At 45.0% G+C, this 25,044-nt stretch overlaps 2 protein-coding genes across 4 annotated transcripts in view; one reads left to right on the top strand and one right to left on the bottom strand.

Annotated features, from left to right (window-relative positions):
* LOC142464329 (uncharacterized) overlaps positions 1-24,911 on the bottom strand; it is a 794,668-nt gene extending 769,757 nt beyond the window's left edge. For both annotated transcript variants that reach the window (XM_075567828.1, XM_075567830.1), the window contains exon 1: positions 24,796-24,911. The gene's annotated coding sequence lies outside the window, so the exon portion shown is untranslated. The remainder of the gene's footprint in view (positions 1-24,795) is intronic.
* LOC142464315 (uncharacterized) overlaps positions 1-25,044 on the top strand; it is a 223,742-nt gene that overhangs the window by 147,929 nt on the left and 50,769 nt on the right. The gene's annotated exons all lie outside the window — the stretch shown is intronic.

Below are 25,044 nucleotides of genomic sequence, written 5' to 3'. Positions count from 1 at the left end.
TTCATCAACTGCCAGTACCACTACCAAGAATTGCATATACACTGCTACAGACTCTCTCAAATTGCTTGGGATAGCAACCCTGCTTTGCATCAAAAGTACCGCTTCAATAGTTTGCAGTGAACCCTCCCGCCCCATTCCCTCGCTAATCACCCAGAATTCCTTGGAAGCTAAAGACTCTCGCAACTTCCTTCGTGATGATTCCACCAAAGCCATTGCCTTCTCTGAAGGTCCCCCTGCCATTTATGTCCAACAATCAGTGTCCTGTGTCCCGTACTCTTGGACTATTACTATGCACTGGACACCTGGCTGCTGCCCTTCTGATGTCCCTATTCCGGAGTCCCCTGGTTCCATTGCCCATGTACCAAGAACCGCAGTGCCACCACTGTCCTTTGTGGCACTCGCCAATGTACACCTGGATTTTGGACCTAATTCTCGCCTGAGACACTTCAGGAACAATTCAATGTGTCCCAGACCTACAGTATCAATGGGCCTGTCCACCCAGGCATCTCACCCAGTGGTGGGGTACTGTAAGGAATCCCAACAAACCGTGGGCTTTCAATGCCAACCCTCGCCTAAGGAGGTTTAGGAAAAATTCCATGTCCCCCAGATCTGTGAATGACCCTGTTCATCCGGAGGTCTCACCTGAAGGGGGGGGGGGGGGGTTACTGTAAGGAATCCGCTCCTGGCTTTGATTATAGCTTTTGCAGACTTCTGCAGTTGCAAAAGCTTCCTCTGGCAATCAATGGCACATGTACTGCCTCTCATTGCAGCTTCTGCCCTGTGCTCCGTCATTGGAGGAATACTCACACACACTCCTCCTGTGATTGGATCTCCGCCCTTTATATCCTGGGCATTGGCTCTGAACCAGCGCCGAGCATAACTCCTACCTTGGACATTACCGTCTCTGCCACAAACCTCACAGGCCTCTCTCCTAGTGTTCTAACCTCCCTAGTTCCTGAGTATCCAGAGACCTGTTCCTGTATCCTGTGCTGAAGCGTGTTTAGCCAGCACTGGTACCTGCTGCATTCTGTCCTAGCAGTGGTTACCCTTCTTTTCCTGGGGTCTGCTGCTAATCTCCATGCAGTGACCTGCCTTGGACTTATGTGCTGAAGCGTTGGTTTCCCCGACGCTGCCCTGCGGTGTACTTCGGCCGTCCTGCTGTCTCCCCCTGCTGAGACTGGCGTCATGGGCCGAGCCCGCTCCTCGCGCAGAGGCCACTCCCGCGCTCACGCTCCTAAACTGAAGCGGGGAACTCCTGTCTGCCTTTTGCCGATTCCTTGCTACGACTACGACCACCCGGATGTCTTCTATCCCGGCCCTGCTTCGGCCATCGATTGTCCTGTCTTCTCCTACCCCAACTTTGGCTTCAATAACGACGATGCTGCCTTCTCCAATCCTGACCCTGCGATGTACGACTACGAACTGCGCATTCCAGATCAGTCTGCGTTGACTAAGGTCGGTGATTATATAACCCCACCTCAGCCCCGCGGTCCGGTCCCGGTTTGTGGCGAGCATCGGCGTAACACCCAGGAGGCACAGGAAAAGTCGGCCTTCATCACCCAGAGTGGCTTGTATGAATGTTTGGTCATGCCATTTGGGATGAAGAATGCACCGGCTACCTTCCAGCATCTGGTCAATTGCCTGCTGCATGGAATGCAGGGGTATGCCAGGGCCTGATTGGAGTGACGCGCTGAGGATCGGAGGTTGCGTGGGTGTTGGCGGCTGTCTATTCTCCTCCGTGTTATCACGTGTCTACTGGGAGAGGAAGATTTTTCCGGACGGACCGGATGCACCATCACGTGTTTCCGGCACTCGGGATCTCCGCGCCACTGATGGGAGACTGCACAGAGGACACCTAGGACGGCTGCGTCCCCTCTGCGGAGAAGACTGCTCTGGAGGAGGGCTACAGTAGGGATCCATAGAGGCGCTGACCCAGTCCTTCTATACTTCCAGAAACTCAGGTAGCGTTTTCCATTGGAACTCCTCCTACACACACGCAGCTTACAGCGTCTCCCCCATCCACTTCCATCCTTTCCACACCCACGCTTTGGAATTCCCTCGCGGCTTACCTCAGCAGTCCCACTCATTATTTACTTTTATATACTTTTTTGCACCCTCTGTTTTGAGCTGTTAGTAGCCTCCAACTCATCACGTATTTAGATGACCTGGTGGTATTTAGTAATTCCTGTTCTGACCATCTTAACAATGTAGCTACAGTCCTAGTCCGCATCCAGGAAGCTGTGTTAATGCTGAAGCCGGCCAAGTGTCAAATAGGGATTGTCACGATAGATGGAACTTATCAACAATTTTTATATTTTGGGGATCTCGATTGAGCAAACAAATTAAGCAAAATAAATTGTCATTTATTTCCTTGATAGACAAACACACGACAACTTCAGCATACACTTAATAAACCACTTACTTAAATGGGGAAACGGGATAAATGGTCCAGTGAACGAAAAACATAGAAATAAAGTCTTTTAAATTGCAGTCCTTTTGCAAGGGGCGCAAGTTGCCAGCCCGTTATTTCCTTGAAATGTAAAAAGTTCGTTCTGGTTCTTTGGGGTTCTGGAATCCCCATGGCTAACGTAATCCTGAAGCAGGGCTAGTTTCCTTGTTACATAAACATAGTGACTAATCGCTCACCTAATAGTACAGAAAATAAAAAACTTGGTGCACAGGGAAAAATATATAACCAACACTTGAACAAGTGACCACTGGGGGTCACTATAAGCCCTATAAACTGCACTCATAAGTTACAGTATCCATGTCAAACACTGTTATAAATGGATAATGTATAGAAGTAAATAGGGCCAAAGGAAGGGTCCACTAACCCTATGACAGCAGACTCAAAAGCAAATTAAAAACCAAAAAATAACAACATTTTATTAAAACTATTCTTGACAAACCAACATACAATTACACATAGGATATAAAATCCTCAAGTGGGAGAGACGCTTTGAATAAGGGGTGAGCTGATATCTGTCTAACCACAGCTCATGTAGGGACTAATGTCCTCTAGTATATAAGGTATACAGAATGTACTAGCAGTAATTTGTACAAAGACAATTACTGTTAAGGGCTAGGGGTTTAGAGGTGAGTTCAAGTTGAAAACATACTATCTGCCCAAAACGTCACAGCCGTAGGACACACATGTATATATCCCCAGTTAGAAACATAATAGCCAATGGTTAAATACACTTGTACTCAAAAGGAGGTTATATGCCTCACAGTGATCCCACCGTATCACAAGGATAATACCGGAGATTGCAGCTAAAACAATGCGATATACTGCACCTCAAACCTAGTAATGGTATAGTCACGGAGGAGGAAGAAATCAGCTGTGTCCGTCGCTGTGTTACCTTATTTTTCTATCCCCCTTACCAAACCGTCTCTCCTGGTGTACGTCATGCGTCTGACGTCACCATACCCCGACGTAAGTTTCACGTGCTAGGCACGCTTCTTCAGGGGGAGGAGTCACAGAACGTAAGTGTAGAAGCCGCATTTTAAAGCCTGATGTCAGGGGAGGAGCCGCCATGTTAACCAATGAAGGTAAGGGTCAGGTCACGCCTTTCAATGGGCGTGGATACATAGCGGCATAGTAAATATAATGTACAAGGAGTATTATTGAGTCTTTTAACTCTTGATGTAGATTGACAAAAATATCGTGTTAGTTATAAATACAGATAGAGAGAGGCAAATCTGAAGTCAGTATATACAGGTAAATGGCTGATATGAGCTTCCAGACTTAAATAGCCGGAGGGCAGATGTTGCACTAGCATTCTATAGAGCAGCCAGAATATCCATAGTGACAATCTCAATTTTGTCAAGAATGAGATAGTATCTGGCATAATGAATGATATCTAAACAGAAGGGGGAAGAATAATCCCAAACTGGCACCACTAGGAGCAACGTCCACAGATGGAAGAGGACACTTAAATCATACATGTGGATTAAAATAGGTTATCACGGTTGCAGGTAAGCAGAGTCCACAGGTTAAGAGGACACTTGAATCATACATGTGGATTAAAATAGGTTATCACAGTTGTAGACATAACTTGTGATCTACCGCTCACCTTACTATGTAATATATATTAAATCTTAGTATATATGGTTAACCTGCCGGTGCAAAGAGGATAGTGTGAACAAACAGAAACATACAAAAGGAGGCACAGAATCCTCCTCAAAGATCCTCATTGGCTGCACACAAGGCTAGGAGTAAATTACAAGGTATAAATACCAGATATATAAATGTGGTTCAATTAGCCATTCGGTACAGGTTAGCAATCGCTCCCAACATTATGAGAGGACAATTGCCACTAAAAGCCATATGGCACACATGTATATAATCTCTAAACAGTATGATTTGACTAGAACATTAAAGGGGATCCATGGTATACAGTGTAAATGAGTATACATACTATGTATAAGCACGGTGCTATATACTCCGAACTAACTAATTAATAAGTGTGTGTGTGGACTGCGACCATATATGTATATCAGCAGCATTAGACTGTGTGACTTTATCACATAGTTCATGTTTGATTACAGTTAACCCCCTTAGCTAACCCCTTCAGATCACCAACAATATAGCCATAATTAACATACATTGGTCTCCTAGAAATAAAGACTCAATACACACAGGAATAGGGCTCTGCAAAAAAATAAATGCAGAGTGACTGTATATGTGGACCCTTACTATATAATTACAACTTTATTAGCTTTAAAGACATGGAGTATACAGTATGTATTTCTGGCTTTATGAAATCAATGGGTCTTGTCGAGTACCCTGCATATGGACTACACATACTTTACCTTGCTACAGTACATCATTAGTAGATTGATTCACTGACAAGCAGGCAGGCCAACTGGAATTAACACACTAACTCCTCATTCCACTCTAACCATTTAATAAGTAGACTATCTCTACATCCATGAGGTTCAGATTAGCTGTCTACAGCTTTAAGAGGGAGGTACAGACATCTCTAACCATTCGGCAGTAGCACATATAAAAGGATAGCGCTGCTCTGCATTAACACCTCCCACCTTGAGAAAGCGCTGGTCCCCTTACGCGCGAAACGTACGTCGGCATGACGTCATCGCGTTGACGTCGTGGAGGAGGCAGTAATCGGGTGAGATCAGTCCTTGCATTGGGAAGTTGCGGGCTATGTATTACACATTTACTACATACTGATCTGGATCAGAATTTACGTGTTGGTGCCCTGCGGTGTATCAGAACAGCGGGTTACCTTATAATTATGTATTATACACGGATGCATTGAGATTAGAAACATGTGTAGATGCCCTGCTGTGTGAGTGATCAGGTTTGTGCAGCTTATCTTTCTCTGATAGCCTGTGGAGTAGCATTGTGTGGCAGGCTTTGTGGGAGTCTCCAAACAGAGCTATAGGGACAATTGAGTGTCTGGCTGCATCTGGAAGCCCACGTTTTGATACTGTGGTATTAACCCTACACCATAGCCTGCACACTATAGGTACCATCGTGTGTAGAGATTAACTCAGCAGTAGTCATTTGCTTGGCTCTCTATTAACCATTTGTGTGCTGAATGTACCTACTCATGATCTAGATGGTAACTGCTCCTGATCGCTACACATGTGACTGTCACCCGTTACATTTACATTTTAATTGTTTTTAAAGTTAGTTTAGAGCATGTGCTTTATGTTGTGTGTCAAGTTATATATTAATAAATGATTTATTATTTTTGCCATATGGCTTTTAGTGGCAATTGTCCTCTCACAATGTTGGGAGCGATTGCTTACCTGTACCGAATGGCTAATTGAACCACATTTATATATCTGGTATTTATACCTTGTAATTTACTCCTAGCCTTGTGTGCAGCCAATGAGGATCTTTGAGGAGGATTCTGTGCCTCCATTTGTATGTTTCTATCACAGTTGTAGGTAAGCAAAGTCCACAGATGGAAGAGGACACTTAAATCGTACAGTAGAAAGGGATCAGTAAATGCAGTCAATCAAGCAGAATCCAGAAACAAACATAGACATTAAGACCATGTATATATATTGAGGTAAGTCAAGGAGGATGAAAAGAAACGCATCCATACAGATTTAGAGGCATTTCAAGGAGGAATATATCCCACAGGTAGGTCATATAAACAGATGTTCTACAAATGTGTGGTGTGTGTGATTAATAAATAAACAATATATATGAATATAAATGTAATAAAATGTGTAGAATTGTGCTATACTGGGCGGAACCGCCCCAAAGGGGTCAAAACGGAACCTCTAAACCAATTAACCATCTACCTGGATCCCTCTACCCCCCAAAAAAGTGTGTACTGTATATGTGATAACAATGATAAAGATATAATGTGACGTGATATAAGGCATGTGTAGGAATGGTCAATACGGTCCCATGGGTGTGATAAATATGATGAAGGATGCCCTAATCTAAAAAAGGACATAAATAAGGGTGCTAAAAATAATCACACACATATATAGATCATAGGAATGATGAAAAAAGGAAACCTTCATTGAGGCCATAGGGAGATTGGGTATTAAGCATGTAAATCCATCGACATTCGCTTTGGCGTAGTTTCCGATCCCAATCTCCCTTTCGTGGCCCGCACGATATGTGTTCAATACCTGTAAAGGTGAGGACAGAAGAGTCTCCTTGATGATTGTCTATCACATGTCGGGCCACTGGCGTGTCGGTTTCATTGCGGATTGAGCCTAGATGTTCCAAAACTCTGATTTTCAATTGTCTGATCAATTAATCCACATGTATGATTCAAGTGTCCTCTTAACCTGTGGACTCTGCTTACCTGCAACCGTGATAACCTATTTTAATCCACATGTATGATTTAAGTGTCCTCTTCCATCTGTGGACGTTGCTCCTAGTGGTGCCAGTTTGGGATTATTCTTCCCCCTTCTGTTTAGATATCATTCATTATGCCAGATACTATCTCATTCTTGACAAAATTGAGATTGTCACTATGGATATTCTGGCTGCTCTATAGAATGCTAGTGCAACATCTGCGCTCCGGCTATTTAAGTCTGGAAGCTCATATCAGCCATTTACCTGTATATACTGACTTCAGATTTGCCTCTCTATCTGTATTTATAACTAACACGATATTTTTGTCAATCTACATCAAGAGTTAAAAGACTCAATAACACTCCTTGTACATTATATTTACTATGCCGCTATGTATCCACGCCCATTGAAAGGCGTGACCTGACCCTTACCTTCATTGGTTAACATGGCGGCTCCTCCCCTGACATCAGGCTTTAAAATGCGGCTTCTACACTTACGTTCTGTGACTCCTCCCCCTGAAGAAGCGTGCCTAGCACGTGAAACTTACGTCGGGGTATGGTGACGTCAGACGCATGACGTACACCAGGAGAGACGGTTTGGTAAGGGGGATAGAAAAATAAGGTAACACAGCGACGGACACAGCTGATTTCTTCCTCCTCCGTGACTATACCATTACTAGGTTTGAGGTGCAGTATATCGCATTGTTTTGGCTGCAATCTCCGGTATTATCCTTGTGATACGGTGGGATCACTGTGAGGCATATAACCTCTTTATGATCCAGTATTTATACATATTACCCTACCATTAATAGCACTCTTTGAGTACAAGTGTATTTAACCATTGGCTATTATGTTTCTAACTGGGGATATATACATGTGTGTCCTACGGCTGTGACGTTTTGGGCAGATAGTATGTTTTCAACTTGAACTCATCTCTAAACACCTAGCCCTTAACAGATATTGTCTTTGTACAAATTACTGCTAGTACATTCTGTATACCTTATATACTAGAGGACATTAGTCCCTACATGAGCTGTGGTTAGACAGATATCAGCTCACCCCTTATTCAAAGCGTCTCTCCCACTTGAGGATTTTATATCCTATGTGTAATTTTATGTTGGTTTTTCAAGAATAGTTTTAATAAAATGTTGTTATTTTTTGTTTTTTTATTTGCTTTTGAGTCTGCTGTCATAGGGTTAGTGGACCCTTCCTTTGGCCCTATTTACTTCTATACATTATCCATTTATAACAGTGTTTGACATGGATACTGTAACTTATGAGTGCAGTTTATAGGGCTTATAGTGACCCCCGTGGTCACTTGTTCAAGTGTTGGTTATATATTTTTCCCTGTGCACCAAGTTTTTTATTTTCTGTACAATTAGGTGAGCGATTAGTCACTATGTTTATGTAACAAGGAAACTAGCCCTGCTTCAGGATTATGTTAGCCATGGGGATTCCAGGTCGGTGAAGTTTAACCCCTTTGCAAAGACAATGCCGTTGTGATCTCTTTATTAAGGCTTACTGCATCCAGAACTTAAAACAGTCTCTGGGACCGGACCGCGGGGCTGAGGTGGGGTTATATAATCACCGACCTTAGTCCTCTAGTATATACAGTGGAAGTTGGGCATTCACCGTCCCATGACCAACTTCCACTGCCTGCTTACTTCTACATTTCTGTGAGTAGGGTCCTGGTTTTAGACCCCCCCGGACCGGCGGTCTCTCAGTTATCCGCATATTTACTATTTTATGTTGTTTTATCTCTTATTAAATTAGCTTTTATTAATTTCAGCCTTGCTATTGTTTGTCATATTTGTTGGGTAGTGTCTTGTCTTGTATTGTTTGCCTTATTTGTTGTACAAGTGATTTGTTTGTATCTGTATGTGTGTCAGTCTTAGGGCTACATTTGTTGGCATATTGCACTATTATTTTGTTTGTGTTTTTTCCACATATCACGAAACCCATGGCGGAAGCCACATTAGACCATCTGGCACTCAAGGATCAGAAGGGTCTACATTATTGGGACACTTATCTTCACATATTGGACTTCCAATTCACAAGATTTGACTTGTAAGGCGCCGGAGTCACAGGAATGAGGGTTACAGGCCTCTTTAAGGACAAGGGCCCGTGGAGTTTTTCATTGGCCTCATCCCATTGGCAAGGAATTATCTTCCTCCTATCAGAGCCTGCCATGTAACGTGGGAAAATCCTACAGACAGCCCAGGTAACTCTGAGCATGCTAAGTGAGCAGCTTGGTAGCATCGCTGAGTAAAAAGGGGCCCTCATTTCGGGGGACACACAGTCTGGAGTTTGGTCCCAAGGTGTGAAATATCCAGGATGAGGAACAGGATCTGCTACTCAGAAACAGCCCGGTTAAGTCACACTTTAAGACTCTGGGGCCTTTCATCTACCACACGTCCCTAGACCCATAGGCATTGCCTCAACAGAGGACTTTTGAAGCTGGAGTGGAACATACCCCCAGCTCATGTACTGTATGCATAACATTTGTTCCTTAATGCATTCACTTACAAAGGCGGAAAGGAAAAAGGTTCCTGTTCTGACTTTTAAAATTGCACACAGTAATACACTTTAATAAAAATATCTGTTCCACTTGTCTTAGTTATATTTTTAATATGTGTGTGCTTGGGGGGTTACACTGAGACTACACACCAAAAATCAGGGTGCTGGCTCACTCTGTTCCTGAGTTAGCCGCCTTAATGGACCGGCTCCTGTTATTCAGCACTGCAGGTAGAGACTGTCACGGTAATTTATGACAAGATATAATAAACACCAAATATCTGGGTTGAACTGAACGAGGCTTACCAGCGGGCACCACGATGCAGGAAGAAAGTTTCTGAGGCCGGACTGTGCTGCATACAAAAACCTTTATTGAAAAATGGTTAAAAAGAGGAGGGGAGGCATACCCCTGCACCTCTAACGCAATTGCAGGGTGAAACGCGTTAGAGGTGCAGGGGTATGCCTCCCCTCCTCTTTTTAACCATTTTTCAATAAAGGTTTTTGTATGCAGCACAGTCCGGCCTCAGAAACTTTCTTCCTGCATCGTGGTGCCCGCTGGTCTGCCTGTCCCCGACGGTACAGGTGCCTGTTCTACTTTCCAAAACAGCAAAGGAGCACACAGAGCCAGGTGTATCGTGCAAATACGTGAGTACTATTGCTGCTGTCTGAGAGCTGCCCCAGGCATTCAGGGTCTTTATAGCTTAGGCTGACAGAGAGGTCTGGAGGGGTTTCAAGACTCCCCCTTACAACTCTCTATGCTACTGCTAGACCGTTTGCCATCTAGGGGTTAATATACATAGCCTCGAGCATGCATTCACCACACCACGTGACCTGGTCTCTCAAGCAGAAAGATTTTTATAACATTTAAAACAGTGGGCTAAAAGCTCTGTAGCATTGGTTAATTGGGGCTTCAACCCCAGTATTTTTGTTCTCCTATGAACGAGGCTTAGATATAATAAAATATATTTATTCCTTAAAATAGGTGAACACAGCAATATAGTACAATTAACAGGCTAGAAGGTAACACTTACTTAGGGTTGGGGGATGGAGAAGTATCAGCTAGCAATTCTCCAGCAATCTGGTGACATCCCAGGTGGAATCAGAAGCACAACTAAAAACTGTAGGGTTGACACAGTTTATATACCTGAGTAACCCTATTCTTAACATTGAATACAGACTATTGGTGAACAATTATCTGTATCCAATCCCTAACGTGGAGACACAGATTAACCCATGCCCCCCAGCTAATTAGCCCATGTGTACTGGGACTCTATGGGTAGCCCCATAATTAAATCAGGGGCGACGACCAATCTACCAAATGAAGTATCTGCATTGTTTGTAGGTGTAGACATAACACTTACAAACCACTCCAGTTTGATGATTCTCGATCCTCAGGTAACAATTAGAGTGGCAGAGTCTGTTGATTAATACTGGTCTGTTGAGTAGTATTTAGTGTAAACAATCCGGGCAGTTAAATTTTGATCACAGTGCTTAGGCTCAATCAGCCGGCTGCCCTTCATGACCTATTAGCATAGCAGATGGTCTGCATTTTCAGAGCAGATCCAAAATACCATACATATATACTTTAATATCTACACATATTAATAAGTTCCATTCTGGTGGGCTCAGTGGCTCGAAATTTGCCAGTTCTTAATGCCTACAGTGACTCCACACATTGGCCAAATATCAACTCTCTGCGACCTCCAGAACTGGAGATACAGAAATGCACTTTAAAACATTAAAATACAGGATTATAATGAAACATGGGAACAGGGGAACATACATTTTTCATGACATGACAAGGTGTATACCACATTCCTGGACCGCAGTCCAGTTAACCCCTTGCCTCCCTGGTGAGGTCAGGGGGTGGCCATAGGGTGTCCAACCCCTTTAACACCGGGCCAACCCCCTCTCCCTCTACAGAGACTAGCCTGCAAAAGGGGACAACAATGCATAGAAGGGAAAATACATCCAAACGAAGGAGAGATGGAGCACAGCTGGAAACAAAATGAACTACTAGGAGATGCACCTTGAGAAAGAGCCACCGGCTCGAAACGCGTTGGTGGGGGCCTGAGGGCTCCGTTTTTTGTATTTTTGCACTGATCCAATAAACTAACTTTTTTTTATCTGGGTCCCACTCTCCTAGTAGTTCATTTTGTTTCCAGCTGTGCTCCATCTCTCCTTCGTTTGGATGTCCGGTCTCGTGGAGTAACGGCAGCACGCACCCATGGAGAAATTCCCACAAAAGACCCTACAAATGTGAGTCACTCCAACCTGTTTATTTGTATACACCTATACTTACCCAACCGATGTTTATGTCTGGTCACTAGCCAGTGAAGGTCCCACATTATTGCAGTGGGATCTTTTCCAGCTAATCGGTATCTAGTGGAAGTGGTTTATTGCAAGGGTTGGAGTATTTTGGTCTAGACTGTCTGGGACCTCCAGGGACACAATTTATATGCTTATAGTCTTGGGCTATTTAGCCAGTGATTCATGTTGGAGCACCATACAGTTTCTTGTGACTGTTTAGAAGGGAAAATACTACATGTGTGGTGCACATAAATTTAACCCCTTCAGTCCCAATGCGAATTAGGATTAATCAGCCAAGCATACTGCCCTTATTAATGCGCTGATTAATCCTATTTTCGCCACAGAGATGGCAGAGGTTGTATACCTCGGGCACAAGGTAGGCGTGGGGGCATCTCAAACCTGAGCCTGCCAAGGTGGAAGACATTGTGGGGAGGTCGGTTCCCAAGACCAAGAAACAGGTGCTATCCTTTCTGGGGACCGCCGGGTATTACCGCAAGTTTGTACCCAATTGCAGTACCCTGGCCAAACCCTTGACCGACCTGACTAAAAAGAGGCTCCCTCACACGGTAACCTGGTCACCAGTGTGAGGGTGACTTCTCATCTCTCAAGGCTGCCCTGGTAAGAGCTCCAATCCTGGCAGCTCCCTAATATGACAAGCGGTTTCTGATTCAAACTGATGCCTCTAATTTTGACATTCGTACAGTGTTGAGTCAGGTGGGTGCTGATGGGGTTGAACACCCAATCGTGTACCTGAGCCACAAGCTATTGGATCGGGAGGCTGCCTATGCTACGGTTGAAAGAGTGCCTGGTCATAGTATGGGCCCTCAGGAAACTTCAACCGAATGTGTATGGCTGCACATTTATGGTCATTGCAGACCATAATCCCCTGAGCTGGTTGCAGAGGGTCTCTGGGGATAATGCCAAGCTGCTGCGGCGGAGTCTGACCTTACAGGAATATGACTTTACCATACAGCACGAGAAGGCGAGTGAGCACGGCAATTCCGATGGGCTTTCCCAGCAGAACGATCCAGAGCTGGCTTGCCTCTGACCTTCGAGCATCCCACTTGGGGATGAACCCATTGGGGTCGCTACCCCAGAGCTCTCCACTTAAAGGGGAGGTGTGATGGTAGGGGTAAATATGGCTGCTATTAATAAAGGACAAGCCCTGCATTACCCCTACCTGTCAATAATAAAGTTGTATAATGTGTTATATATATATATATATATGTGTGTATGTGTGATGTTGCCTGGTTCCAGCACTTCAGGGACCAGGGGTTAACTTTATGTTCAGTTGGAAAGTTACAAAGCTGTCTGCGACCTTTCCATGTAACTCTTTTTATGTTGCTTTTTTAATGTTTAATTTCTACCCACCAATCATGGCCTGGGCACGTACACAGCCACTGGCCCTGAATATTGCAGTATGTTGGGTTAAGTGTATAAAAAGGTAGGGAGGGAGACCCCAAGGTAGCTTAATTCACCGCTTCAGCTCAGCTTTGGCTGTCAGCTCTCTTTCTTGGCTGAGAGGATTCCAGCTGCCGTGCCAGTTCCTCTACCGGTTCCAGATAGGAGGTCCAGTCTGGTCAGGTCCAAGACCAGTTCCTATAAACACTGCAGTGGAGGATAACAGGGGAAATCTCCTTAGGGAGCTCCCTGCGACTGGGCCTGCAGGGTATCCCTAGTTGGGTATGTGTGTTGTGTGTATATATATATATATATATATATTGTTTTGGATTAATGTTCTCCAATAAATTAATTGTATAAACTCTTGTCTTTTTGTCTGGCGATATTGATCCCTGGTATTAGTCCTGGTTTCTCGTGACACTCAGGATTATTATACAGTGCAGCATTTTCATTATCAGTGTATAAATACTTATCATTATACAGTGCAGTGTATTCCTTATTAGTTTATACTAGGTATACTCAGTATCAGAGTATTGATAGATCCATTAATACCTCCTCTTGTGATGTGTTTGGGATGTCTGAAAGAATTCCAATAAACTTCTTAAATCTGTGCTGTGACTAATCTGTCATATTATCTATAAAGGTTTATTGATCAAACAACACCATAACACTGGGCCAAGTTGTGCTGGATTGTTTAACAATCCTATATTTATTCACCATTTGAAGTGTCCAGTGCTGGTAACAATATTTCCTAGAAGAATTTGCTTTATACTTAACTTTTATATGCAAACATTTCTTCTAAGACATTCAACATTAAAAAGTGCGACCATCTTCTACTACGACACACGCATGCAGACATACATACATATAAAGCACACCAGTACTGTGACACATCAAAACAAAATAATCTTGCTTGGGTTCATAAAAAATGAATTGAAACAAATATATGATGCAATTGCAGAACTTTTTTTCACATTTCCCCCCCAAAATATTTAATGGAAAATAGTTTCCGTTCACACCAGCCTTGAGAAAGTTTCTGATTTGAAACGAAGCATCAATCTTGTTAATTAAAGCTGTTGTATTTTTTTTGGTAAGTCATGCGAGTGCCTGATTTTTTCTTTGCTTGTATGTTTGTACACGTGTACATGTAAATATATATATATATCAAATAAAAAGATCACTTGTGAGCACATTCACATGTCTTAGGCAGATCTGCAACCCTGTCTTTCACCATTATCACCCAGCATACAGTGCTTCCACTGCAGCAAGAGATTCTGGGAAATGATATGCAAATGAACACACCGCTTCACCTTTTGCCTGAAAAACCATTATTACATGGAGCCCATACTGTATAAGCTAATGCTCGCTGTTAACACAGCTTTAAAGCACAGCATGGGAATCAGATGCAAAGCCAGAGAAACCATTCAGACATGTTTCAACCTTAATGGGTATCATTATATGGACGCCGACGGTGCTTCCGGAAATTGGAACTGGTAGGGCAACTTTAGAAGCTTCTCCGGCGATTTGCAACACTTGTATTGGGTTCCTCCCTGGTTTGCATTCGGCGTAGTCTCGCAGTGACGTCTCAGCATGTGATAGAGATTATCCTCGAACTTTCCTAACGTGTTTCGTTGCGACTAGAACTTCATCAGATGATCAGATCACCGATTTTACCAGTTCCGTTTTCCAAGTTCTGGTATCCGGAAGCAAAGTTGGCGTCCAGGAGCAGGGTGGCATCATCACCATTATGGCGGCTGTGATGGTGTTTGAGATTTATCTCTTACATGCTTTCAAATCATCTGGTGTGTGTGAGTGAGATGATTGAAGAGTTTCCTATTTTATTAAATTATGTTGCTTTTACACTAGGATTGTGCGCTTTCTCTTTTTTTCTCTTTTAGGTGCATCATAGGAAGTGGTTTATCCTGGGAGAAAGCAGCCTGGTTCTCCAGAGGACACTATGTTGTTTTTATACCCGTTGAACTTTGTTACATATCGATGGACATTATTTTATTTAATTTTTTTATAACTATTATCCACCGCAATATCCCCTAATTCCCATCTTAGTTTATGGGTATTTAGGTCACTTATAGTATAGTGTTCACCTCACATAAGCACATTTATCCCACCTTGATTGTTAGTTATATATTGACATTTGTTACACTTTAGGGATCACTACAGAAGTCTCAAAAGTGTGTATCAGGCTCTGTCTTTTCTCTCTTGATTTATATATAATTATATATCACAGAGGAAAATAACATTGTTTGGCATAATAATCTTGGTATTGTGCACCCACTCACACAATCTCTCTTCAATCACTATTTATTTATTATTATCATTTTAAAAGGCATACAGAAAATAAACAGAATTAAAGGTAGTGAGAATACAGATGGGTTTCCACACACTTAATACAAATGACCTATAACCAAGAAACATTTAAATATTACAGCTGTAAAAACAAGAAAAAGGAATGATCTATTTTTTATCAAATGTCTTGAATCAGCGGATTGCAAAACAATGTCTGAAAAGGAATAACTACCAGGAATGAATACAGAAGGAGAGATAGCTATATAGATCTCCCTTGTTCTCTTGATTGGCACTATCACAGTAAATAACCCCATTAAAGTACAACGCATGCCTCCATATACCAGTTTGAAATCTATGTAGTCAGTGTTGCTGCAAAAAAACTGCATATCAGTGCGAGCTTTTGGCAATTGTCATTTCCCTAAAATATTTTTTTTCTATTTATTTTGTGTTTTTTTTTAGTGGTATTCTGTATATTTTTGCAAAGTGAGGGTGAAGGAAAACGGCGCTAACTCTATTAGTGTGCACTGGTGTTTATACAGTGGGTTAATAATAAAATCAAATACTTATACAACTTTGTGACGTGATTCAATAACGTGTGAAACAATAAATAAGTTCAAACCCCCTGCTCAAAACCCAGCTGGTGGGGACTGGTTTCACTAGTCCCACAATTCTTCACTCTCCAACTGCAATCCAGGGGGAGCATAAAGGGAAATAGAACAAAAAAACAAAAAAACAATCTAAGTGCAGACAGTTTTTTGAAGGGGTGTATACATTTGTGTTGTCTCGGCTCTTATGTGTTGCCTACTTACAAGATGTAAGTCAAAAACGAGCGGTTTTGACACACAATGGTCTCTGCTAGGAAGATTTCTTAACCAGGTGTAGGGATCTCCAACTCTCAGCTCAGCAACAGTGTATATGTAAAAGAAATAGTACCATAGTGCAGACCAGTAACAATAAAAAACTCGACTTTATAGGGTAAAAATAAACACTTACAATAAAAACAATTGGTTAAGGCATGTATCACATTGATAGTGATTGAGGAGAGAAAATGGTTAGCTCCAGGCTCACCCGCCTCCTCCGGTGTGACTGTGTATGGACCACCGCTCTTTGTGACCTTTCACCTCCGCTGGTGTTCGCTGTCTCGCTGGTCTCGCCTTGCTTCCCCCGCGACCGGAAGTGACGCAATAGACCAAGCGGAAGTGACGTATCGGAGGAAGCAAGGCGGGACCATCGATCGGTGAGAGAGCTGGAGTCTGAGTCCTCTGCAGCACCTGCATGCACCCAGCTAAGGTAGCCGATTAGCCCACTTAAGAGGGCATTTCTGATGGGACGAGACCAGCGAGACAGCGAACACCAGCGGAGGTGAAAGGTCACAAAGAGCGGTGGTCCATACACAGTCACACCGGAGGAGGCGGGTGAGCCTGGAGCTAACCATTTTCTCTCCTCAATCACTATCAATGTGATACATGCCTTAACCAATTGTTTTTATTGTAAGTGTTTATTTTTACCCTATAAAGTCGAGTTTTTTATTGTTACTGGTCTGCACTATGGTACTATTTCTTTTACATATACACTGTTGCTGAGCTGAGAGTTGGAGATCCCTACACCTGGTTAAGAAATCTTCCTAGCAGAGACCATTGTGTGTCAAAACCGCTCGTTTTTGACTTACATCTTGTAAGTAGGCAACACATAAGAGCCGAGACAACACAAATGTATACACCCCTTCAAAAAACTGTCTGCACTTAGATTGTTTTTTTGTTCTATTTCCCTTTATGCTCCCCCTGGATTGCAGTTGGAGATTCTGTATATTTTCACATTAACCATTAGAGTGATTTATCTTGTGTTTGAAAAGATTTGTTTTTGACTAAAGCTTTTCTCATATTCAGAGCAGTTATAGGGTTCACCCCTGTGTGGATTCTGTGGTGTCTAACAAGATTAGATTTATTACTGAAGCTTTTCCCACATTCAGAGCAGTTATAAGGTGTCTCCCCTGTGTGGATTCTTTGATGTTTAACAAGATTAGATTTATTACTGAAGCTTTTCTCACATTCAGAGCAGTTATAGGGTCTCACCCCTGTGTGGATTCTGTGGTGACTAACGAGATGTGATTTCTGGATGAAGCTTTTCTCACATTCAGAGCAGTTATATGGTCTCACCCCTGTGTGGAATCTTTGGTGCTCAACAAGAGATGATTTCTGATTAAAACTTTTCTCACATTCAGAGCAGTTATAGGGTCTAATCCCTGTGTGGATTCTTTGGTGTGTAAAAAGAGGCGATTTCCGATTGAAGTTTTTCCCACATTCAGAGCAGTTATAGGATTTCTTCCCTGTATGGATTATTTGCTGTATACCATTACCATATTTCCCACTGTAGGTTTTCATGTCTCTGCTCTTTAAACACTCTCTTTGTCTTCTCTGGTATTGTGGTGTCTGTAAATTTAGTAAAATGTTGATGTATGGGAATGCTCTGCCGAGTTTCTTGTAATCTTCTTCCAGTTCTCATACAGACTTATGCAATGTTGAAGTCCTTAAAACATATTTCCATTAACACCTCTGTAATTTATGATGTTTGGGACATTTCTTATATTGCTTCTTGATCACAGATCAGTCATGTGCTGCAGATAATCTGTGGTGAGAAAATGTATTAATGTAACATTGCAATGCAACAACGTACATTTGGATGAGAAAGACAAATATTCACTGAGTTTGACCCTTATAAAATTCTACTTGTGCCAGATATTGAATCATATAATTAAAGTTACATTGTTATATTAGGGTTATATTTACAATCACCCAGAGGAAGGCAAAGAAACACCCAAATGAATAATTTTACAATTATGTCTCATAAGTGGAAATAAATATTTCCTCTAGTGTTGCATTGAGTCCCAAAAATGACCGGGTAACCTCAAGCATTTCACGATACATTGGAAACAGGGAGGACACACTACGCGTACCTGCAGGACACAGCGCTCTCCCTGAGAGCAACATGGTACAGTATATGTATTTTTATCAATCAAATATTTTGCATTGTATGCACAGTGAGGCTGCGACTATTCACTTTACTTACAGACATGAACTGACGGACGCGTCTGAGCAGGGAGGAACGACCGTGCAGTGAACCCTGATTACCAAACTACTGGAGTGTTCATATTCAGTGCCTATATTGCACTGACTTTTTGTAAGTGCTTTTTTATCTTTTTCTTGTCAAGTAAATTTTAATACTACACTACGAGGTGTGCGCTGTGTTCTTGTTTTTCTCTACTAGGCTGCGATCAGCAGCAAACTATTTTTAAAGGACAGTGTCAATAAGCGCAATACAGTGCTGCTATAATGAGTGCTACATTGGATGGGGGTATTAGCTTCTGTGTTTTTCTACTGAAAGGCGTTCTAGTTGATTGGATCCCAAAAAGGATGGTGTGTGCTTATATTTCACATTAATTAAACTACCAGTGGATTTCTAGAACAACATGCTGATATTTATTTAGCATAACTTTCATTACCTACCAACACTGTTAAAGGAAATTAGAAAGTTATATACTTTCCCCACAAAAATGAAGATAATAACCCTATAGTGATGCTTTCAAATTGAAAATCATAATGGCCAATGTCCATTATGAAGCGATTCTGACCCTGTAATTGAACCTAAAGTTCATAAGTATCTTGCACTTAAAGCAATTTGTTTATTTTCAGCCACTATCTAATAGTCTTAGGCTGCGTCCATAGACGGACAGGCCGTGCTGAGGCGTGCGGACGCTCCGCGCTGAGCCCCTGCATCCTCAATGAGGATGCCTTGAGAGGGGGCTCAGGCGAGCGTCCGCAGGCGTGCTCAGGCTTTGGAGTTTTCAGCCGAGCGCCAAGCTGTTTTTCAGCGCGCTGTCGGCTGAAAACCTCCAATCACTGCACAGCAGCGTCAACGTCACGGCGCCGTGACATTGACATCAGTGCGTCGCGGGCGATTGGCCCAGCGACGTCACTGCCCCGCCTCCAACCACCTCCCCCCAGCTCCCTTCGCGCACGCTGGCTCGCCTGCAAGTCCGTGCAATCACGCTGACTGAAGCAGGCGAGCCTCAGCGTTAACGCGCCTCCGCTCTCCCCACACCTCTATGGCCCGGGCCTTACTGCAGTCTCCTCTTTCACTGGCAATTATATACATTATTAAATTACCATCTAGTATAGCTCTGGATCTTCTTTTATTTTTTTAATTAATTTTTGAATGTAATAAGTTAAGAAATAAAAGTTTTATATAAACAATGTAGACAGTATTTTTTCAAAAGTGTCTTTTTTTGTGGCCTGTAATCTCTAATTAAGGGGTAGTCAGGACCTGTCAGTCCACCTATATACCCACTCCCTAAATTGTCAATTTTCTATCTTCTTTCAAAATATCTACGATAACTAACGGCCATTTATGCTAATACTGCCACTGAGTTAATTATAGTGTATATAATATAACGAAAACGTTCAGCATTATTGGAAGGAGAGCACCCATTCAAATGGATTTTCCTTATGTTCTTATGTTCATTGTTTATAGTCTCCAACTGGCTACTATTATCCTTGGGTTGCACCACTCTCAGTATAGAGCAAGTGTTTATCTCCTATATTGAGATTTCTTGTGTGTCAGTTCTGGGTGGCATATTTGGGTAGAAATGCAATTATTTTGGTTGCAGAAGTTCGGAGGCCAAAGTTACCGGTAGTCCATTAATTCTCCCCGGTGAACAGGCATGATTTGCTGGTACGCGGGGTGAATTACACCGGGGCTTCTCAGTGTCCCCCAGACTCCTGCTTGTCGAGCCCTAATATCCCAAATCCATTTCCCTTATGAATATAAGGCTCCCCAAAGTGTATGCTTTATTAAAGTATATGTTATGTTTTATACATTTATTATAAGGCTCTATACAGTCAGCCAGGGCATCAGCATAGACGCCGGCGTGTCTGTATAGAGTCCGTAGTTCGGAGAGGATGTCCAGAGGTGAGAAAACCAGGTCCGGAGAACAAAGGGCACCCTGTGGGGAGACCTTTTGTATCTGCCAGACCTGGTGGAGACTTCCCAGCGGGTTGCATTGGGTTAGCTGGGGAAAGATGGCGAGCGTAGGCACTTTCCCCATTGGCTAATCCATATTCCCGGCCCCCCCGGCTTTTCGAGCCTGCTTGGCACACCTCCGCCCCTGACGTCAGCCTAGAGACAAGCTCCTGTTTCTATTGGCTGGTGGGAAGTTTCCCACACACTGGTCGCTCCTCCTACTTCTATGCTGAAGACAGTTCAGCAGAAGGTATGTAAGGAGATGCCCCAGTCAGAGAATCAGGCCATCCTATGACTTGAGTCGATGAAGCTACAGGAGGGCGGGCTTTTCAAAGTTGCTCTGTTCGAAATAGCAGATCAACGGGCTTCATTTTGAAGCTAGAAAAGCCTGTCTCACCAAGAGACCAGGCAATTTACACCTTTTTACCAGGATCATTCATTGAACAAAACAAGGTAGTGAAATAAATTGAAAATGTATTCGCATACACAGTGGAACACAAACTCAGCCCTTTCCTGCTGCCCATGTGCCCCTCACACCCCTGGCTGCTTTGAACTCCGATGTCCACTAGACTTGCTGGCACCAACTTGGTAGCCCTGGCAGTGTATGAGACACTCGTTCCGAAAGTCCCTGACACACAGTACATTACAGTACCTTATAATGTATTAAATAAAAGATGTTCTAAATCAGCTCTGTGACGCTCGTAGGTACGCCCCCCACAGCGCGTCTAGAATGGACACAAAACGCACCCGCTTCACGCGGGTGACGTCACAGCTTTCGCACCCGCCGCACTGGCGAAGGCTGTGTGGCCTTAGCCCAAGTTTCTTGCTATGCTACGATCCTTACTAATGTTAGTAAACAGGTGTAACGATATATATTGCGACACATTGACATACTGTGTGTGGAGACCCCGAGTGGCATCGTCAGCATACTGCGGTATCCTTGGGGTTAATAGACTCCTGTGTGTTAAGGGCTCCTGATTATGCACCTATGAGCTGAAGGTTATATAAAAGGGATAACACTTTGGATCTACATGTCCAAGTGTATGTATACAGTTAGCCTTTGGTCAGTGTGTGGCAATAATTGATCACCACATGAATCAAAGACATGAATCAAAGACATGAATTGAGAAACCTGTTGCCTCCCTGTGATGTGACAGGGCTCTATATGAGTAACATGCCAATTGGCTGCTGGGTGTAAATAACCTCAGTTTTTCCTCAAAAAAAAAAAAGAAGTCTATATAAGCCTGGCACCGTTTGTATGGTAAGTGCCCAGAATAGCTGCCAGTGTGTGCAGAGATTCTTTCAGGGGCACACAACTAACACATTACTTATAACCAAGGTAAGTAGTACAAATATACCTGAAAAATCCGTTCCTAAATCAGCTCTACAGATTTCCGTAACTTAGTTGTGAGCTCACCGCCAGTTCTTTCATTTGAAAGCAGTGTGTCACAATGGGCATATCGGGAGCAATTTTACCAAACCCTGTTCAGAGCAACAGTGTTAGGCTAAGGCCCCGCTCCCTCAGTCAGCGCGCCCCACTGCAGACAGGCGGCGCGCTGACAGGCACAGACCGCGATATGCGGTCTGTAGGGAGCCGGAGCGGGAGGGGGGCGTGGTTTGAGCGGAGGTACCCGCTACTCCCCCCCTCCCTCCACGGTCTGGTCTCCCGGGCTGCAGGAGGGAGCTGCTGCGGGCTGCTGGAAGGTAAGCAGCTCCCGCTCCCTCCCCCTTCCCCCACAAATGCCCTCCTCACATGAGCTGATATACACACACACAGCTCCCGCTCCCACCGCTGATAGGCTCATCAGCGCACCACGTGACGCGTCACCGCTCGGGATCACAATTTTCTTGCATCCCCTTGCGGTTGACGCGTATCAGCACGTTGTGAGCCGTGCAGCGAGGGGGGACCGGCTAGGAAAGGATACCCCTGCTGGTGAGGAACGCGCGCACCGCCGGACGCAGCGGGTTCGCAGCCTTAGGGTTTTGATCCAGAGATATCTCCACACACCTGGAACGGGGTCGGCTTAATGGCGTTTTGGAGCTAAGTGGGTGGGGGCGAATGTCATTGTTACTTCCATGTTTTATGCTTGTGCACACTGAGGGGTGATCTGACGAAAGGGCGGCTGCCCTGAAACGTTATTTGTTCCTTTAAATACACAAAGTGATGAGTAAGATACTTTCCCAGCAGTACCTGCGCTGGCTCGTGTGCTACATACAATTGCTTCCTTGCTGGATAGCTCAGTTGTGGTGTTAATGCCAAAGTCGTGGGTTTGATCCCCACACCGACCATTCTGCAGGTTTCTTTGCATTCGTTCTGTGTTTTATAAAAGGTTTATGAGGATGTAAAAGTTTAAATTGATAAACATACCATGAATCGCTCCCCAGGGTCTTCTCAATCACGCTGCTCCCTTCCTCCGTTAACATGAGAACACTGAAAAATGTAAGTGATTTATCTTATTATATTGAAATATTAGGAACATTTCGTATGGAGCAGAATAAGTAGCACAGGGAAAATACAAGAAAAATAAAGTCGATCATGAGAGCAATTGTTCAAAAATGTATCTACATTCTTAAATCATTTTTTCCCCTCTCCATTGTGCCCCCCTCACTGTGCCTCCCTCACTGTGCCTCTCTCTCTGCCCCTCACTGGGTCACTCTCTCTGCCCCTCACTGTGCCTCTCTCTCTGCACTTCACCGTGCCCCCCTCTCTCTGCACTTCACCGTGCCCCTCTCTCTCTGCACTTCACTGGGCCCCTCTCTCTGCACTTCACCGTGCCCCTCTCTCTCTGCACTTCACTGGGCCCCTCTCTCTGCACTTCACTGGGCCCCTCTCTCTGCGCCTCACTGGGCAGGGCCCTCACTGTCTCTCTCTCACCCCCCCTCACTGTGCCTCTCTCTTTTCCCCCCTCACTGTGCTTCCCTCACCCCCCCTCACTGTGCTTCCCTCACCCCCCATCACTGTGCTTCTCTCACCCCCCCTCACTGTGCTTCCCTCACCCCCCCTCACTGTGCTTCCCTCACCCCCCCTCACTGTGCTTCCCTCACCGTGCTTCCCTCACCCCCCCTCACTGTGCCTCTCTCACCCCCTCACTGTGCCTCTCCCCCCTCTCACTGTGCCTCTCCCCCCCCCCCACTGTGCCTCTCTCTCCCCCCACTGCCTCTCTCCCCCCCCCACTGCCTCTCTCTCCCCCCCCCCCACTGCCTCTCTCTCCCCCCCACTGCCTCTCTCCCCCCCACTGCCTCTCTCCCCCCACTGTGCCTCTCACACCACCCCCACTGTGCCTCTCTCCCTCTCCCTGTGCCTCTCTCCCCTCTCCTCACTGTGCCTCTCTCTCCCCCTCTCCTCACTGTGCCTCTCTCCCCCCTCTCCTCCCTGTGCCTCTCTCCCCCCTATCTCCTCTCCTCTGTGCCTCTCTCTCCCCCCTCTCCTCTCTGTGCCTCTCTCCCCCCTCTCCTCACTGTGCCTCTCTCCCCCCCTCTCCTCACTGTGCCTCTCCCCCCCTTCACTGTGCCTCTCTCGCCCCCCCTCCTCACTGTGCCTCTCTCCCCCTCACTGTGCCTCTCTCCCCCCCTCACTTTGCCTCTCTCCCCCCCTCACTGTGCCTCTCTCCCCCTCACTGTGCCTCTCTCTCCCCTCCCCACTGTGCCTCTCTTTCCCCCCCTCACTATGCCCCTCTCTACCCTCCCCCCCACTGTGCCTCTCTCCCCCCTCACTGTGCCTCTCTCTCCCCCCTCTCCTCACTGTGCCTCTCTCTCCCCCCCTCCTCACTGTGCCTCTCTCTCCCCCCCCCTCCTCACTGTGCCTCTCCCCCCCTCTCCTCACTGTGCCTCTCTCTCCCCCCTCTCCTCACTGTGCCTCTCTCTCCCCCCTCTCCTCACTGTGCCTCTCTCCCACCCTCTCCTCACTGTGCCTCTCTCCCCCCTCTCCTCACTGTGCCTCTCCCCCCCCTCTCCTCACTGTGCCTCTCTCCCCCCCTCTCCTCACTGTGCCTCTCTCCCCCCCCCTCTCCTCACTGTGCCTCTCTCCCCCCCCATCCTCACTGTGCCTCCCCCCCCCTCTCCTCACTGTGCCTCCCCCCCCTCTCCTCACTGTGCCTCTCTCCCCCCCTCTCCTCACTGTGCCTCTCTCACCCCCTCTCCTCACTGTGCCTCTCTCCCCCCCTCTCCTCACTGTGCCTCTATCCCCCCCTCTCCTCACTGTGCCCCTTATTGCACAGTTATAGAGAGGGGAATGGGATAAGAGGGGAATGGGATAAGAGGGGGATGGGATAAGAGGGGGATGGGATAAGAGGGGGATGGGATAAGAGGGGGATGGGATAAGAGGGGGATGGGATAAGAGGGGGATGGGATAAGAGGGGGATGGGATAAGAGGGTGATGGGATAAGAGGGGGATGGGATAAGAGGGGGATGGGATAAGAGGGGGATGGGATAAGAGGGGGATGGGATAAGAGTGATCACCTGATCTGCTCCCGGGATCACAGACCTAGGTTAGGATCACATATGTGCAGAAGCCAGCATGGTGCTGCCAATGCCATGTCTAATCAGGACACGCCCCCTGTCCACGTCACAGCCTGCTGTCACAGCCAATAGGAGCCTTGCTAGTCCTGCACATGCTCACAAGCGCCACTGAAGCCAGAGCCGCCATCTTGGATAAGCGTTATGCCCACACTAAGTAATACAGTTTACTGAGATCCCAAATAGAAGATG

This window comes from Ascaphus truei, chromosome 12 (assembly GCF_040206685.1).
Source record: "Ascaphus truei isolate aAscTru1 chromosome 12, aAscTru1.hap1, whole genome shotgun sequence".
Lineage (NCBI taxonomy): Eukaryota > Metazoa > Chordata > Amphibia > Anura > Ascaphidae > Ascaphus > Ascaphus truei.
This window is presented reverse-complemented; position numbering and strand designations above follow the sequence as displayed.